The 19,059-nt window shown below is 39.5% G+C and overlaps 1 pseudogene; it reads right to left on the minus strand.

The window, feature by feature from the left end:
* Nucleotides 1-16,975: 16,975 nt before the first annotated feature.
* Nucleotides 16,976-18,496, minus strand: LOC112932077 (elongation factor 1-alpha 1 pseudogene; annotated as a pseudogene).
* Between the last annotated feature and the right edge of the window lie 563 nt (nucleotides 18,497-19,059).

Raw genomic sequence — 19,059 nt, forward strand, 5'->3', positions numbered from 1 at the left:
TTTCACAGATATCTACAGAACTTTACATCCAAACTCAACTGAATACACATTCTTCTCAAGTGCACATGGAACTTTCTCCAGAATAGACCACATGCTGGGTCACAAATCGGGTCTGAACCGATACCAAAAGATTGGGATCGTCCCCTGCATATTCTCAGACCATAATGCCTTGAAATTAGAACTAAATCACAACAAGAAGTTTGGAAGGACCTCAAACACGTGGAGGTTAAGGACCATCCTGCTAAGATGAAAGGGTCAACCAGGAAATTAAGGAAGAATTAAAAAGATTCATGGAAACTATTGAGAATGAAGATACAACCATTCAGAATCTTTGGGATGCAGCAAAAGCAGTCCTGAGGGGGAAATACATTGTAATACAAGCATCCATTCAAAAACTGGAAAGAACTCAAATACAAAAGCTAACCTTACACATAAAGGAGCTAGAGAAAAAACAGCAAATGGAACCTACGCCCAGCAGAAGAAGAGAGTTAATTAAAATTCGAGCAGAACTCAATGAAATCGAGACCAGAAGAACTGTGGAACAGATCAACAGAACCAGAAGTAGGTTCTTTGAAAGAATTAATAAGATAGATAAACCATTAGCCAACCTTGTGAAAAAGAAGAGAGAGAAGACTCAAATTAATAAAATCATGAATGAGAAAGGAGAGATCACTACCAACACCAAGGAAATACAAACGATTTTAAAAACATATTATGAACAGCTCTACGCCAATAAATTAGGCAATCTAGATGAAATGGATGCATTCCTGGAAAGCCACAAACTACCAAAACTGGAACAGGAAGAAATAGAAAACCTGAACAGGCCAATAACCAGGGAGGAAAGTGAAGCAGTCATCAAAAACCTCCCAAGACACAAGAGTCCAGGGCCAGATGGCTTCCCAGGGGAATTCTATCAAACGTTTAAAGAAGAAATCATACCTATACTGCTAAAGCTGTTTGGAAAGATAGAAAGAGATGGAGTACTTTCAAATTCATTCTATGAGGCCAGCATCACCTTACTTCCAAAACCAGACAAAGACCCCACCAAAAAGGAGAATTACAGACCAATTTCCCTGATGAACATGGATGCAAAAATTCTCAACAAGATACTAGCCAATGGGATCCAACAACACATTAAGAAAATTATTCACCATGACCAAGTAGGATTTACCCCGGGACACAAGGCTGGTTCAACACTCGTAAAACAATCAATGTGATTCATCATATCAGCAAGAGAAAAACCAAGAACGATATGATCCTCTCATTAGATGCAGAGAAAGCATTTGACAAAATACAGCATCCATTCCTGATCAAAACTCTTCAGAGTGTAGGGATAGAGGGAACTTTCCTCGACATCTTAAAAGCCATCTACGAAAAGCCCACAGCAAATATCATTCTCAATGGGAAGCACTGGGAGCCTTTCCCCTAAGATCAGGAACTAGACAGGGATGTCCACTCTCACCACTGCTATTCAACATAGTATTGGAAGTCCTAGCCTCAGCAATCAGACAACAAAAAGACATTAAAGGCATTCAAATTGGCAAAGAAGAAGTCAAACTCTCCCTCTTCGCTGATGACATGATACTCTACATAGAAAACCCAAAAGCCTCCACTCCAAGATTGCTAGAACTCATACAGCAATTTGTTAGCGTGGCAGGATACAAAATCAATGCCCAGAAATCAGTGGCATTTCTATACACTAACAATGAGACTGAAGAAAGAGAAATGAAGGAGTCAATCCCATTTACAATTGCACCCAAAAGCATAAGATACCTAGGAATAAACCTAACCAAAGAGGTAAAAGATCTATACCCTAAAAACTATAGAACACTTCTGAAAGAAATTTTGGAAGACACAAAGAGATGGAAAAATATTCCATGCTCATGGATTGGCAGAATTAATATTAGGAAAATGTCAGTGTTACGGAGGGCAATTTACACGTTTAATGCAATCCCTATGAAAATACCATGGACTTTCTTCATAGAGTTAGAACAAATTATTCTAATATTTGTGTGGAATCAGAAAAGACCCAGAATAGCCAGGGGAATTTTTTTTTTTATTTTTTTAAGCCAGGGGAATTTTTAAAAAGAAAACCATAGCTGGGGGCATCACAATGCCAGATTTCAGGTTGTACTACAAAGCTGTGGTCCTCAAGACAGTGCGGTACTGGCACAAAAACAGACACATAGATCAATGGAACAGAATAGAGAACCCAGAAGTGGACCCTGAACTTTATGGTCAACTAATATTCGATAATGGAGGAAAGACTATCCATTGGAAGAAAGACAGTCTCTTCAATAAATGGTGCTGGGAAAATTGGACATCCACATGCAGAAGAATGAAACTAGACCACTCTCTTTCACCATACACAAAGATAAACTCAAAATGGATGAAAGATCTAAATGTGAGACAAGATTCCATCAAAATCCTAGAGGAGAACACAGGCAACACCCTTTTTGAACTCGGCCACGTAACTTCTTGCAAGATACATCCACGAAGGCAAAAGAAACAAAAGCAAAAATGAACTATTGGGACTTCATCAAGATAAGAAGCTTTTGCACAGCAAAGGATACAGTCAACAAAACTAAAAGACAACCTACAGAATGGGAGAAGATATTTGCAAATGACATATTAGATAAAGGGCTAGTTTCCAAAATCTATAAAGAACTTATTAAACTCAACACCAAAGAAACAAACAATCCAATCATGAAATGGGCAAAAGACATGAAGAGAAATCTCACAGAGGAAGACATAGACATGGCCAACACGCACATGAGAAGATGCTCCACATCACTTGCCATCAGGGAAATACAAATCAAGACCACAATGAGATACCACCTCACACCAGTGAGAATGGGGAAAATTAACCAGGCAGGAAACAACAAATGTTGGAGAGGATGTGGAGAAAAGGGAACCCTCTTACATGTTGGTGGGAATGTGAACTGGTGCAGCCACTCTGGAAAACTGTGTGGAGGTTCCTCAAAGAGTTAAAAATAGACCTGCCCTATGACCAGCAATTGCACTGTTGGGGATTTACCCCAAAGATTCAGATGCAATGAAACTCCGGGACACCTGCACCCCAATGTTTCTAGCAGCAATGTCCACAATAGCCAAACTGTGGAAGGAGTCTCGGTGTCCATCGAAAGATGAATGGATAAAGAAGATGTGGTTTATGTATACAATGGAATATTACTCAGCCATTAGAAACAACAAATACCCACCATTTGCTTCAACGTGGATGGAACTGGAGGGTATTATGCTGAGTGAAGTAAGTCAATCGGAGATGGACAAACAGTGTATGTTCTCATTCATTTGGGGAATATAAATAATAGTGAAAGGGAATATAAGGGAAGGGAGAAGAAATGTGTGGGAAATATCAGAAAGGGAGACAGAACATAAAGACTCCTAACTCTGGGAAATGAACTAGGGGTGGTGGAGGGGGAGGAGGGCGGGGGGTGGGGGTGAATGGGTGACGGGCCCTGAGGGCGACACTTGACGGGAGTAGCACTGGGTGTTATTCTGTATGTTGGTTAATTGAACACCAATAAAAAATTAATTTATTAAAAAAATCTATTTGTCTTTTAAATCCTATGGAATGTGAAAAGTGGAGTTACAGACCAAAATTACAAAAGTACTGATATTATATTTGTCCATGTATTTATCATTTATCAAAGATCTTCTCATTCTCATATGATTTGGAATTACTGTGTAGTGTTCTTTCATTTTGATTTGAAGAACTTTTACCATTTTTTATAGGATAAGTCAGTGGCAATGAATTCCCTCAGCTTATGTTTATCTGGAAATGTCTTAATTTCTCCTTCATTCTTGGTGAACAGTTTTGTTGAGCATGGAATTCTAGTTGATAGGTTATTTTTCTTTCAACACTTTAAATATATCATGCCTTATCCCCCGAGGCTTTCTGCTCAGCAGTCCACTGATAATCTGGTTGAGGATCTCTTATATGAGACAGGTCACTTTTCTCTTGCTACTTTCAGGATTCTCTTTGATCTTTGACAATTTGTTATAATGTGTCTTAGTCTGACTCTCTTTGGGTTTAGCCTACTTGGAGTTCATTGGCCTTCTTGTATCTATACTTCCATGCCTTTACACAAATTTGAGTTTTTCACTATTATTTGTTTCAGTAACCTCATGCCTCTTTATCTCTGATTTCTTATTAGACTTCCATAACGCAAAATAGTGCTGGGCATGGAGCGTGCCTGAGATTCTCGCTCTTCTCCCTCTGACGCTCCCCCTCTCTTTCTCTAAAAAAAAGGGGGGCATAAAACTTCTTATTGCTTTGAATGTGGCTTTAAAAAAAATTGAATGTTCACTTGGTTGCTGTAGACCTTTGACTCTTTTCAGAGTTCCTATAATGTTATTTTAGCCAGCCTCTAGTTGTTTTTTCAAATGTTTCTGTGGGGAAATGTAGATCCATAGCTTCCTAGTCCACCATCTTACTGATATCTCTGTTGGGTATGACATTGGGTTTACTTTTTCCCTTCCTTACATGCCATCACTTCTACCCACAGTATCCAGGTTTCTCTTTCCTCCACCAATTAGTTTAATGCAATGGTGAAGAATAGGGGCTCCAGAGTCAGTCAGACATTACCTTGAACCAAGATACGTCACTTGCTTCAGATGTCATAATGTCACTGAGCCTCAATTTCTCATCTCTAAGATGAGTGTGCAATAGTAGCAATGATACCTTCCATTTCAGGTAATAAGATAATGTCTATAATGTAAAGTCCAAGCATATAGTTATTTCTTAAGATTAGTTGTTTTTACTGTTATTACTGCAGAGAAATACCATTTTTCACTTACTAGCTCTGTGACCTTGAGTAAGTTACTTAACCACTTCAAGATTCGGTCTTGAAATGTAGCTAACTATAGTATGCACCTCATAGAAAATGTTAGGATTAAATGAGATAACACCTATGAAATGCTTGTAATAAAGTGGGCAGTAGTGCTCAAATGAATGGTTAAGAGCTTTAGGGGATCGGCAAAGGTGAAATCCCATTGTGTGGAATAATTGGAGTAGTTACATAAAAGTTAGGATTTATGTTTGATCCTTAAAAATAAGTATAATTTGCAGGGGCACCTGTGTAGCTCAGTTGGTTGGGCCTCTGACCCTTGGTTTCAGCTCAGGTCATGACATTATAGTTGTGGGACTGAGCCCTGCGATGAGCTCCACACTTGGCATGGAGTCTGCTTCTGATTCTCTCTACCTCTCTGCCCCTCTGCCCCTCTGCCCCTCTCCCTGCTTGCGCACAAGCTCATTCTCTCTCTCTCTCTAAATAAATAAATAAAATATTTTAAAAATAAGTATAATTTGTGGAGTTGGAGAAAGAATGAGTGAAATCAAAGAAGAAGGAACAGCATATGTAAAGTTCAGGGAGGTGAAAATAAGTGTGGTATGTCAGAGAACAACAAAGATATTATTAATGTTGAAGAGCTGTAGGAAGAAAGTGTATGATCAAATCAGGGACAGATTGATAGAGCTTTGGTATTATTTAAAGTATCACTGCTATAACAGATTAACCCTCAATTCTCAAAGGTTTATAATATAATAAATGTTTCTCATTCAACTCACAATATGCTGGGAGTGTTCCTGGTTGGGCAGCTTTCTACTTATGCCATCATAGAGGGACCCAGGATCTTTCCATTGCATGGCTATTTCCTCCTCTAGATCCTTGGCATTCTTTCAATTCAGCTGGAGGAAGGGAAAAGAGAGAATAGGGCAGTTTGTATAGGTTTTTATGTGTCAAGCTGATAAGTCATATACATTACTTCTGTTCAAATTTCACTGGCCAGTACTCAGTCACATGGCCACACCTAAAGGCAAGGGAGGCTGAGAAATATAGTCTAACTTTGAAGAGTCTATGAGTTTGTTACAATCATTTAATTATATGAAGATACTTCTTTTAAATAATACATTGATTAAATTTTTGTGTAACACGTTAGCTTTTTATTCTTAAAAAACTCTGTCCAGAAGTCAGATAAAGACCTTTATAGGCTTTGTTTATTTAATTTATTTTATTTTTCTTTTTTCTTAAAGATTTCATTTATTTATTCATAAGAGACAGGGAGAGAGAGAGAGAATGAGAGAGAGAGAGAGAGAGAGAGACAGAGAGAGACAGAGAAAGAAGGGGGGCGGGCAAAGGCACAGGCAGAGGGAGAGGGAGATGCGGGCTCCATGCAGGGAGCCCGACGTGAAACTCGATCCCGGATCTCCAGGATCACGTCCTAGGCCAAAGGCGGTGCTAAACCGCTGAACCACCGGGACTGCCCCCTTTATAGGCATTAAATGGAATGCCAAAAAGATGATTGTACTAACTGGCATACACAATTTCAAGTTAGAAAAAGTATCACTAAACTATAACAAAATTCAAGAAGGTTTTGGTTTTTTTCCCTCCATGATGATTACTTTGATTCTTTTTAAAGAAAATCCAGTATCAATTTTTTCCCCATAAGCTTTTTATTCTGATTTTGGGGGCATCTTTGTAGATGCATCTGTTTTAGCTATTTATTGAATAATCCAATTCAAATTTGGCCTTTCAAAAACCCATCTTTAATGTGCAATTATTCTTTGGTTTCACTTTGAGGAGTTTAGGGCAACTCTGTTAAAACAGGGGGCCATACCTTCACTTCCTCCCTGCTCTCACATGTTGTTTATAGATGCAGAGAAAAAGAGGCAGTTCAGAGAGATTTACTTCTGACAGAAAATAAGAGGGCTGTATTTTTCTGGCTTAGGACTTGCTGTACAGACTTGTTCTAGACAGTAATTCAAAGGAAGACCTATTTTAGCAGAAGAGCCACAAAAGAGAGTGTTTACATTGAGCTTATTTTTTGACTTTCCATTAAGTGGTGATTATCGTTCTGAAATTCAGATCTACAGCTCACCACAAAATAAGAACAGAGTAGAAAATCAAAATCAATCAAGAATTATGGTAAAATATAGCTGTTTTTTTTAAATAGCTCTAAATGACATCTGAGAATGAGATCAGAACCAATGTTTCAAGTGTAGTTATAAAACTGATTATGTTTCTTTCTTTGTGTTTCCATTTGTCCTTTATTTTTTAGTTATTTCATTATGGTTATAAAGTCTGTTAACCATTTCATGTTTTATCATTGTTAAATCATATGAATTATTCTCTATGTCAATAATATTGTGGATGTGACATTTTTCTACAGTTCTATAGTATTTGATTATACGGTTTGAGACTAAGCATCACTATGTCACTTGAGCAGTCATTCCAGCTCAGCCTCTGGGAGAGTGAGCAAGCAACATGTCCAACTTAGGGAAGACACAACAGTCTCCCCAAAGGGACCATGTTGTCTTAAGGTGATGGAACCTATACTACAGTGTTGGCATAATAGAAATTGGAGTAAGGAGTATATATCAGAGGTATCAATAATGTCAACCTGTGAAGCCAAACAAGGTCATAGGGATGGATTTTGTTCAATGAGACATGAGGGAGGGCAGAGGGCATGTCATCTAAGTCATATGATCAATAGTAGGAACTAAGATTGGAGGCCTTGAATACTGGGTGACTATGGCCCAAGTAGGTAAAGGTAAGAATCAAAAATGACTTACTCCAAAAATTCAAGCTTACATGATTTGGGAGACAGAAGAAAAGGGAAAAAGTTTATGGGAAATAATAATGGCTTAAAATTGGAATAAGCTTGATTTTGGGGTGGCTGAGGACCATTGACATGGATGGTGTAGATCTGGGAGTTAGAGAAATAAGACTATTGTTCCAGGGAGATTCCTGCTAAAGCCAAAGTTGGGAGTCATGTACATCAGTGAATATGGAGAGAAAAAAAGCCTAGGGCTGGAGAGGAACATGATAAGGGGGATATAAAGTTGGGGGAATTGGTTCTTTTCTTTTTTCAAAAGATTTTATTTATTTATTCATGAGAGACACACAGAGAAACATAGGCAGAGGGAGGAGCAAGCTCCCTCTGGGGAACCCGATGTGGGACTTGATCCCAGGATCCCAGGATCACAACCTGAGCCGAAGGCAGATGCTCAACCACTGAGCCACCCAGGCATCCCTGGGAGAACAGATTCTTGAAGAAGACCATATAGATTCAGAGTAGACAGATTGGAGAATGGGTGGGGGAACTCCGTGGTATAGACAAAAGCATAGCAAAAAATGAAAGCAACAAAAACACAAAGCATATATTCTTTTCCTCCGAAGTATTATTGCCCTCCAACCATTCCTTTATGGGTTCCTGGGTCCAAAGCATAGCAAGGGAAGTTGAAATTCTGCTGGAAGACACATTACCACACGTCTCAGAAAAAGAGAAGATCTACATGGTAAATAAACAATGAAATGGTTATGTTTCATGAAGGAAATGTTAAAGAATAAGGCTTTTGTTTGCTTTTGTTCTTTTTTACCTCTAGAATGCAGCAATTAGGGTGTAATCTGACCTTTCAATACACAGCTGACCCTTGAACAACATGGGTCTGAACTGTGTGGGTCCACTTATATGCAGGTGTTTTTCGATAAATACAGTACAATACTGTAAATGTATTTTCTCTTCCTTATAATTTTCTGACCAAGAGTCAGATGATTAACTGACTGCACCACCTAAGCATCTTTCTTCCTCATGATTTTCTTTTTTCAAAAGATTTATTTATTTTTTGAAGAGAGAGAGAGAGAGAGAGAGAGAGAGAGAGAGAGAGAGAGAGAGAGAGAGGGAATCCGTGTGCACACAAGTAAGGGAGAGGGGCAGAGAGAGAGAATCTTTCAAGCAGACCTCTGCTAGGCATGGAGCTCAATACTGGGCTCAATCCCACAACCCATGAGATCATAATCTGAGCTGTAACCAAGAGTTGGACATTTAACCAACTGAGCCACCCAGGTGCCCACTCTTATGATTTTCTTAATAACGTTTTCTTTTCTCTAGCTTACTTTATTGTAGGAATATAGTATATAATACATATACAAAATATGTGTTAATCAACCGTTTATGTTATCGATAAGGCTTCTGGTCAACAGTGGGTAGTTAAGTTTTGGAGGGGTCAAAAGTTATATGTGGGGGTTGGTACCCCTAACCCCCATGTGGCTAAGTGTCAACTGTATGTATGTATTCAGCATTGGTGAAGAGAAGCCAATGGGCCAGAACTGGGATCTAATGCCTATGCCACCCCCCTTTTTTCTTCCTGACTCACTTTATTTTTTTTTTAATCCTCTTGAAAAAATTTTTAGCACCATTGCAAATATGTGAAGGATTTATGGAAACTCAGGACACAGCACTAATTTTGGTACTTGCTCAATGTGGAGTGAGGAGTATGTCAATGTTTTTGTTCTGTACTTCTATCTTAACAAACATATTATTTGGGTAAAAAACTAGACTTTATGCTGTAATATAGAATATTAGGTGTTGACTCCAAAACAAATTGGTTTTCACTGAGATTCAAAACAAGTTTGTTTATATATTTGAAATTAAGATTCATTTCCCCTATCATACTCATATTTTTGATATATTTTCCACCCACAATTTTCATCAAAATAGAAAAATATACACTCAAGTTAAGCAAGCAACACATCCTTATTAATAAAGAGTATTTCGGGAAGTAAGTCATATATCAAAATGGCTCTCAATTCCAGCTTTGCTGAAGGCTTTCCTTCTAAAGAGAATCTTTGTCCATTTTGGTAGATAGCCACTGAAATAACCATTTTCAGTTGAAGCAGCATTGTTATTGTTTTTCTTCAGCTATCTGGCTGATTTGTTGCTCTACCATTGTTTGCCACTATGTACACTTAAACATAACAAATAAGCACTACAAAATCTGCTTTCAACATGGAAACATGTTTGAATTAATTCTAGTGGAGGCTGAGAAACCAGGAACCAATCAATGTCTGTTTTATGGTGGTGTGGCCACCAATTCCTTTATACCTTCCTGATAAAACCCAACAGCAACAACTACTACAACAACCCAACTATTGGGAGCACCATGTAAAATACGTCACTTGCTTTGTCTCATTGAATCCCTATGACAGTCCTCTAAGATGACTACTATTATATCCCTGTTTTGTGAAAGAAGCTGATTTAAGTGATTTGCTTCAAAGTCACTTAAATCATAGCAAGTGGCAGACTGAGATAGGAACACAAGCTGATCTAACACCAAGGTCCAGGTTGCTGTATTTCTTCTCAAAGTGAGGCTATACTATAGACAGCCCAAATAATTTAGAAAAGGAGAAAATATGGTGGAAACTGTGATGAAGACATCTTAAATATTTGCTCTGATTGTAGGTATTTACATTCAAAAAGTCAAACTGATTTGAAAGCTTTTACCTAACTCCTTCCCCCTACTCCTAGTTTGCTGTTCAATTAATATATATATATATATGTAAATGGCAAGTGGGCCAATTCAAGTGTTTATCAGAATTGTGTCAAATACTATCTTCTCAGTGAAGTCTACTTTGCTGTATTAAAAATTGCACCATTCCCGACCCAAAATACTCTCTATTTCTCTTCCCTGATTTAATCTTCTCTTTAGCACTCACTGCCATCTACCATACTATGACACTAACCTGTTTATTTTGTTCATTGTCTCTCCAACCAGGATGTAAGCTCACCCAAGAGCAAAATTTGCTCATTATGATATCCCCAAAATTGTGTTTAAAATGGTGTCTCATATATAGTAGACTTCCAGTAAATATTTGTTGAGTGAACAAATCTTAAAAGTCCTCCTTGGCCTCTAGAAGAAGGCCAGTTCTTTGACTAGTATTGTCTACTGGTTACTGATATTTCCATTCTTTTAAGTCTCTTTATATATTTTTCTGGGCTAAATAATGGAGATGGAGTTGTTTAGGCAAGGCTTCCTAGAAAGTGAGTTTGGAAGTGTGTTTCAAGAAGACTGAAGTCCAGAGAATAGCAGAGAATAAAAGAAATATCTCCCAAATTGAGGAAACATTATCCTCCAGAATGGGGATAATTTGGTTGGTTAAAGGGGAAAGCCCCTGTTCAGCAGTAATCAGAAATTAGGATGAGAGCAGCATAGTGAGCCAAGGGCCATGAAAGCCAGATAAAGACACTTAAAGTTGATATGCCAAAGAATGATAATGAGAGGAACACGATCCACAGATGTCAAGTTTCCTACTATTAACTGTGTGGCCTTTTCTAAGTTAGTGTATTTCTCTGGGCTTCAGTTTTCTTGTCTGTAAAATGAGGGCAGACATAATTGAGTCCCAAGCTCATAGAGTTGTTGTAGGACTTGAGGTAATACAGACAACGTGCTTGGCATGTGACAGTAAATGAACGTTACTATCATCATCATCATCACTACCTTTAAAATATTATCAGTCTTTTAATACTTTGTCATGAGTATTTGACATTTACTACTCAAAACTGTTGTGGCTTTAGGGCACTATCAAACCAAGGGCAGTGGTTGAAAATATGCTGTGTGTGTGTGTGTGTGTGTGTGTGTGTGTGTGTGTGTGACTGGTATGAAAATTATTCTATCCACAGTGCAGAAACCATGAATCACTTTTACGGGGTTGCCCAAGGAAATGCTGACACCAGTAACTACTGGTTTCAGTGGATTTGTGACACCTTCCTGGATTCTGGGCAGTCTAGGACAATGGACAGAGTTGAGTAGGGGAAGGCAGGTCATCTGAAGTTTTCAATTTTGGTACTGAGGATCAGTTCTGCACATACACTACTACTACCTTTTTATACAAATAAATGCCTGAGTATAACTCCTTACACTTGACAGTTTTAGCAACTAACCTATCAAACAAGACAGAGGGGAAGAAAAGCTATGTGGTAGAATTGGTAAATGAAGTCAAGGCCATCATCACCATGTTAGGTTCTGGCCACAAGATATGAGGTTTCTTGGTGACCTAATATAATGGACAAAGAAAGAGAGGGAGCTGGAATCAAGGAGAAAGTCAGTTTACTAGGACAATGCCGGCAGGATACTCAGGGTAGGTGGTACTTGTAAGTCAGCTAGGTCATCATGAAGTAAGTCTGTTTACATGCAGTGGAGGCCCTAGACACTGGATTGGGATCTGATCCTGGGGAAAAAGCTGAACAAAAGCAAGAGTGGCTGGGAAGATCATTCTATGAAGTGAGGGAGTATTTGAATGATTATTCAATTTGATGACAGAAGGACCCTGAAGGTATGATTAGAACATGTGGAATTGCTTGTGGGGAGAAAGGAATTCAAGCCAAAGGGAATAAGGTAGGCAAAGCAATGGAGTTGAAAAAGCACAGAGAGGCTGAAATGTCAGGGTAGTGTAGGTCAGTTGTGTGGGTCAAGGCTAGAAAGGTAGGTTGGGACCATGTTGTGAATGGTTTTAAACACCGAGTTGAAGAGTTTTAGGATGAATTCAAAATATGAAACTATTGAAAGTGTTGGCATAGAAGCATAACATTCTTAGAGCTATGCCTTAGAAAGATTAATTGGTTAGCAAACCAGAGGGTAGGTTTCAAGGGTGTTAACGTAGAGACAGAAAAGCTAGTTAAGAGACAATTGCTACTGTTTGGATAGAAGAGAATTTGGAACTAAACTAGTGACAGTGGGGATGGACATGAAAAGCCAGAGCCAAATCATTTAAATAATTATAGCAGAGAATGGCATCTCACTGGCTCCAAGCAGAATAGACAGAAGCAGATTTGTAGGCTCTGTGGTATGGGGAAGAAATGGGCAAGAAATTCCCTATGTGATAACTTGGACAACAGATTACAATTTAGTCTTAAAGACCCATTTAGTAAAAATTCTCTCATAGGTAGAATCCGTTTTATTTTATTTTTTTTTTAAAGTATTTTTTTAAATTTTTTATTTATTTATGATAGTCACAGAGAGAGAGAGAGAGGCAGAGACACAGGCGGAGGGAGAAGCAGGCTCCATGCACCGGGAGCCTGATGTGGGATTCGATCCCGGGTCTCCAGGATCGCGCCCTGGGCCAAAGGCAGGCGCCAAACCGCTGCGCCACCCAGGGATCCCATAGAATCCGTTTTAAAAAGAAAACTTAAAAAGCAGCCCACCTTGTCAATTTGAAATAATTTCAATTATTTATCCAGGTTTTAAGAAATGCCACCACATTTTGGTTTCATGATAGTATACTAGAAATGCTTTTTAGACCTTAGTTTTGAAAGAAAAAACCCTGATTTTCAGGACAGCCAAATGCAACTAAAGACAGAGATGAGAGGTTAGGTTCAATTTTGCTATATTTTTGAGGTCACAGAAGTTCAGAGCAACCAAAGTGAATTGAGGGGAACCAAGAAAGCCAAATAAAATTCTTAAGAGTTGAGAATCAAGAAAAGCTTCATGACCATGCTTGAATTTGAGCTTTTAGTTAGGAGGCACTACAGGCAAAATTGCAAGTAGCTTTGAGCATTTTTAGAAATGGCTAGTGTTTAAAATCACATTCATCTAGCATCCTTATGTAAGACTTCTTATCTTGAGAAGGCTTAGGAAATGCTGGGTTCTGATTTTCCCTTCTGTCCTTTTAGCAGTAAGTTAGATACCTTGGAAAGCAAAGACATGCAGCCTGGCTACTGGGAACAATTTTTTGCACAGCTGGAGAGAAATATGGTTCATCTAATTCACACAAAACCTCCTTACAGGTAGAAGTCTTATTTCAATTTAGTTGAGAACTTTTTGAACTGTTCAAATGTCACTTTTGCTCCTATTCCCCCAAACCAAATACTCTCCTTGAGGCGAGTGATTCAGGGTCTTACAGAGTTATAAGAGGCCATTAGGCTTGAGCCTACTGAACACTACAGGAAGATTTACAGTTAGCCAGCTGAGACTGAATGTCTAATGTGAACATAAGCAGAGAAAATGATTTTGGCCTCTTAAATTCCACTTGGATGGACCAATTTATCTGAGTTGATTGCCTATACTGATCAAGGGGACTTCCAGTTCCTCTTTCATAACTTTATGGAGGGGCCATTTGACAAAGTCAAATATAGCTAGTGGGTTCCAATTAGTGACATCTCAAGGGAGCATAGCAAGAGCCTATGTCATAATGATCTTCAGGAGTGACAAGGTGATTGAAGAAGCTTGGGCCTGTGTCTTTGCTTATGGTGGAAGAAAATTTTTCTCAAACATATTGGCGAAGCACAATATGGTAATTTTGCTACCTTTTAGATGAGTCAGAGTGGATGGTTTTAGGGAAAGGTGATGGGATTGGTCCCAGGTATCACCATGGATCAAGCATTATAGTTACAAATTCACACTACTTAGACATCCTTGATTTCAAATCTGGTTCTACCACTTATTACCTATATGACTGAAGGTCGATTAATTTCTCTGATGCTTAAAGTCCTCAAGTATAGAGGACTATAGTATAGAACTATATATATATGTATACAATATATATAGTATTAGAACTATATATATATATAGTATATATACAGAAGCAACTATATTCATAATATATATATTATATATACAGTATTAGAACCTACCTCAAAGCATAGATGTGATGATTAAATGAACTAAAAAAAATAAATGAACTAAAAATACTGCATCAATCTCAATGCTTGGCACATAGTAAGTGCCCAGTACTTGTTAGAAATTATGTAAATTAGCTCTGATTAGGTTGGAGGAGGGATGTTGCACTTGTGGAGGGCAGAGGTAGGGTAACGGTGTATAGAGCCCTGTCAAAGGCTCAAAACAGCATCTCTATCTGCCACTGATGCCTTCAAGTACCATTGGATCTGCTGGATTATATGTCGCAAGTGGCAGAGTGGCTTGCACAGCAGTCTGCAGTTGTTGTAGAGCTTTTTCTTTTTATGGGCCCCCCTCAAAATGCAGCTTTCAAGGTCACTCAGCAATAGGCTAGTGTAACACACCCAAATGTGTGGTGGAATATTTTGCTTTTAAAATCCAGAAAGTATTTCCTACAGGGTGTTATGACTCTTTCTTGGTTGTAGGAAGGCCATATGCAACAACTTATCTTTTGCTTTAAAAGGTATATTTCAACATGCCCCACACCACTGGATCCCTAGAAATTTCACTAAAGTAGAAGGCCCCTGAATTTTTGTTAGATGTGTGTCTTACTCTCTGATATGCAAATGTCATATCAATAAGGCTAGTTAATCCTTCCTTGTTTACTAAGTACAATCAGCATAATGTCATCAGTGTAATGGGCCCATGTAATATCTTGTGCAAGCTGATCAAGATCCCTATGACCAGATTATGACATAGGCCTTGGAGCGTTGAGTCAATACAGTGAAGATGTATTGCTGGCCTTGCCAGCTAAAGCTGCTTCTGGTGGTCCTTATTGACAGGAATGGAAAAAAGGCATTTGTCAAATAATTGCTGCATACCAAGCACCAGGAGACATGTTGATTTGCTCAAGCAAAGAAACTATATCTGGTGCAGCAGGCACAAATCGGAGTCACCACCTGGTAAAGCATATGATAACCCACTACCATTCTCAAACATCCATCTGTTTTCTGCATAAACCAAATAGAAGAATTGAATTGGGATGTTGTGGGAATCACCATCCCCTGCATCTTTCAAGACCTTGATAGTAGCACTAATCTCTGCATTTTCTACAGGAATGCAATATTGCTTTTTATTTACTATTTTTCCAAAACTATCAGCAGTTCTAGTGACTTCTGCTTGGCCTTTCCTACTATAATAGCCCTCAGTCCACCAGTCAGAGAATCAACGTGGAGATTGCGCCAGCTGCTAATTATGTCTATTCTAATCATGCATTCTGGAACTGGGGAAGTAGCCATGGAATGAATTGAGGGACCCATTGGACCCACTATGCGATGGAGTGGAGCTACAACTCTATTGGTCACCTGACCTCCATGAGCTCCTACTCTGACCAGTGGGCCACAGTAATGTTTTGGGTCTCCTGGATCTGGTGCAGTTCAGACCCAGTATCTGGTATTACCAGAAAGTTTGGATTATTTTGATTCCTCAGTGCAGAGTTACTCTGGTAAAGTGTCCCTTTGAGGAAGGCTGGGAGAAAGATTAACAGTATACATTTTCAGTAGTGTACCAAAGTCCTTCCTCAAGGGGACCCAAGCTCCCTTTTATTCAAGGGATTCTGGGTCTGTAAACTGGTTCAAGTCTGGGAATTAATTGAGGGGCTATGGCTCTCTGTTTTTATGATTTAGGTTAGACTCTGTTCACTTGACCTACATTTCTGCTTATACAGATCAAGTAAGAATTTAGTAAACTTCCTGTCTATTTCAGCATCATGATCAATGTCAGTGCCATAGGACAACATAAGCCAGACTATTTTGACTGCTGCTTTGATCCATTATGGTAAACATGTCCACATTGCCTTTGGTGATTAAGTGCTGCCATTTGGCCCCTGCCATCCTGGGATTCAGCTACTTCCATTTTATTTAGATATCTCAGTTCAGTGACCATAGTTCCCCCATAAGGTCTAGTGTACAGAGAATAGTTATCACAAAGCTTTTCAAGGATGCCAGAGCTCCCCCTCACAAATTTATTTGTCACAGTACTTGTTAAAGGTGTGTCTTCTGGACACTCAGTGTGGCCAAGTCATTTTTATATGACAAATCCACTTTAACATTCCAATATCCCTAAACCTTTGAATCCCTTCCTCTACATTAAACCAAGGCAGATCCAGTATTCCTAACTGGTTCACAGTGGGCCACCTTTTGGTTCGTGTTTCAGCCAACCAACCAACCAACCAACCAGTTAGAGCCATTTCTAACTCCCCAAGCTGTAGCATTAAATGCAGAATATCTGCTTAGGGAGTCTATATCAAATTTTGCCTGACTCAACTTCATGTTCCTTCCACAACTACCGATACTCTTTTTTTTTTTCCTCATTAAACTTTTGTTTTAATGGGTCTCAAAATTCTGTGACAGATTTTTGGTCAAATTGTTTCCATTAAAAAGTACTGATTTTAAAAACTAATAACCTAAAACTGCCACACACACACACACACACACACACACACACACACACACCAAATGGTCCACAAAACATTCTCCTTTCCTTCTGAAGTTTTGACAATGCATTGTTATCATTAACCAGTCTTTTACTATTAAACTTAAATGGCCAATTGACACAAACAGTTCTGAGACCGTTCTTCTACCACTGATTAAGACTGGTGTGGCAAGTATTGGAGATAATATTCATTTAGCCTTCTGAGCTTTCTGGGCAGACTTGACGACTTTGCCAGCTCCAGCTGCCTTCTTGTCCATTGCTTTGATGACACCCACAGTAACCATCTGTCTCATGTCATGAACAGCAAAACGGCCCAGAGGAGGATAGTCAGAGAAGATCTCAACACACATAGGTTTGCCAGGAACCATATCAACAATGGCAGCATCCCAAGATTTCAAGAACTTGGGACCATATTCCAGCTTTTTTCCAGAATGACGATCTATTTTCTTCTGCTCAGCAAACTTGCAAGCAATGTGAGCTGTGTGACAATCCAGCAAGGTGCATATCTAGCACTGATTTGGCCTGGATGGTTCAGGATAATCACCTGAGCCGTGAAGCCAGCTTCTTCCATTGGTGGGTCATTTTTGCTGTCACCAGCCACATTGCCACGATGAACATCTTTGACAGATATGTTCTTGACATTGAAGCCCATGTTGTCCCCAGGAAGAGACTCACTCAAAGCTTTATGGTCCATTTCAACAGACTTTACTTCAGTTGTAACATTGACTGGAGCAAAGGTGTCCACCATGCCAGGCTTAAGAACACCAGTCTCCCCTCGGCCCACTGGGACAGTACCAATACCACCAATTTTGTAGACGTCCTGGAGAGGCAGACGCAGGGGCTTATCAGTTGGACGAGTTGGTGGAAAAATGCAATCCAGAGCTTCAAGCAGTGTGGTTCCACTGGCATTCCCATCTTAATGGGTGACTTTCCATCCCTTGAACCAAGGCCTGTTAGCACATGGCTCTAGCATGTCGTCACCATTCCAACCAGAAATTGGCACAAATGCTACTGTGTCGAGGTTGTAGCCAATTTTCTTAATGTAGGTGCTGACTTCCTTAACGATTTCCTCATATCTCTTCTGGCTGTAGGGTGGCTCAGTGGAATCCATTTTAACAACAATTAGTTGTTTTACACCCAGTGTGTAAGCCAGAAGGGCATGCTCACGGGTCTGCCCATTATTGGAGATACCTGCTTCAAATTCACCAACACCAGCAGCAACAATCAGGACAGCACAGTCAGCCTGAGATGTGCCTGTAATCATGTTTTTGATAAAGTCTCTGTGTCCTGGGGCGTCAATGATGGTCACATAATACTGCTGGTCTCGAATTTCCACAGGGAGATATCAATGGTGATACCATCGTTAACATTCCGCTTTGAGTTTATCCAAGACCCAGACATACTTGAAGAAGCCTTTTCCCGTCTCAGCAGCCTCCTTCTCAAATTTTTCGATAGTTCTTTTGTTGATCCCACCACATTTGTAGATCAGATGGCCAGTAGTGGTAGACTTGCCCGAATCTACGTGTCCAATGATGACGATGTTGATGTGTGTCTTCTCCTTTCCCATTTTGGTTTAGGTTTAGTGGTGGTTTTCACAACACCTGTGTTCTGGTGGCAAATCCATTGCAAAAATGCACCCACACTTTTTTTTAGATTTTATTTATTTATTCGAGAGAGAGAGAGAGAGAGAGGCAGAGAGGCAGAGACACAGGCAGAGGGAGAAGCAGGCTCCATGCAGGGAGCCTGATGTGGGACTCGATCCCGGGACCCCAGGATCACGCCCTGAGCCAAAGGCAGACACTCAACTGCTGAGCCATCCAGGCATTCTGCACCCACACTCTTAATATCCATTCCCACACATGTTCCCTGGGATTTTGTCTGTATATATTAGAAAGCTTAGGTAGTTCTTTTGCAATGAAGTATACTTCCTCCTGGGTCGCTCTGCACCTCACCTTTAGGCTTCTGCTGGAACTTGAATCTGGTTACAAGTGCCTGAAAGTGAAGAAGGGCAATGGAATGGATCATCAGGAGAATCAGCATTGTCTTGCATGGTAACTGCCTCAGGAGAGGCCATTATACATTCCTCAGGTAATGCAAGTATAATCCTCCAGACACGGGTAAAGAAGCCACTTCTACTAGGATCAAGGAGGCTC

Source organism: Vulpes vulpes, chromosome X (genome assembly GCF_048418805.1).
Source record: "Vulpes vulpes isolate BD-2025 chromosome X, VulVul3, whole genome shotgun sequence".
NCBI classification, from domain to species: Eukaryota; Metazoa; Chordata; class Mammalia; order Carnivora; family Canidae; genus Vulpes; species Vulpes vulpes.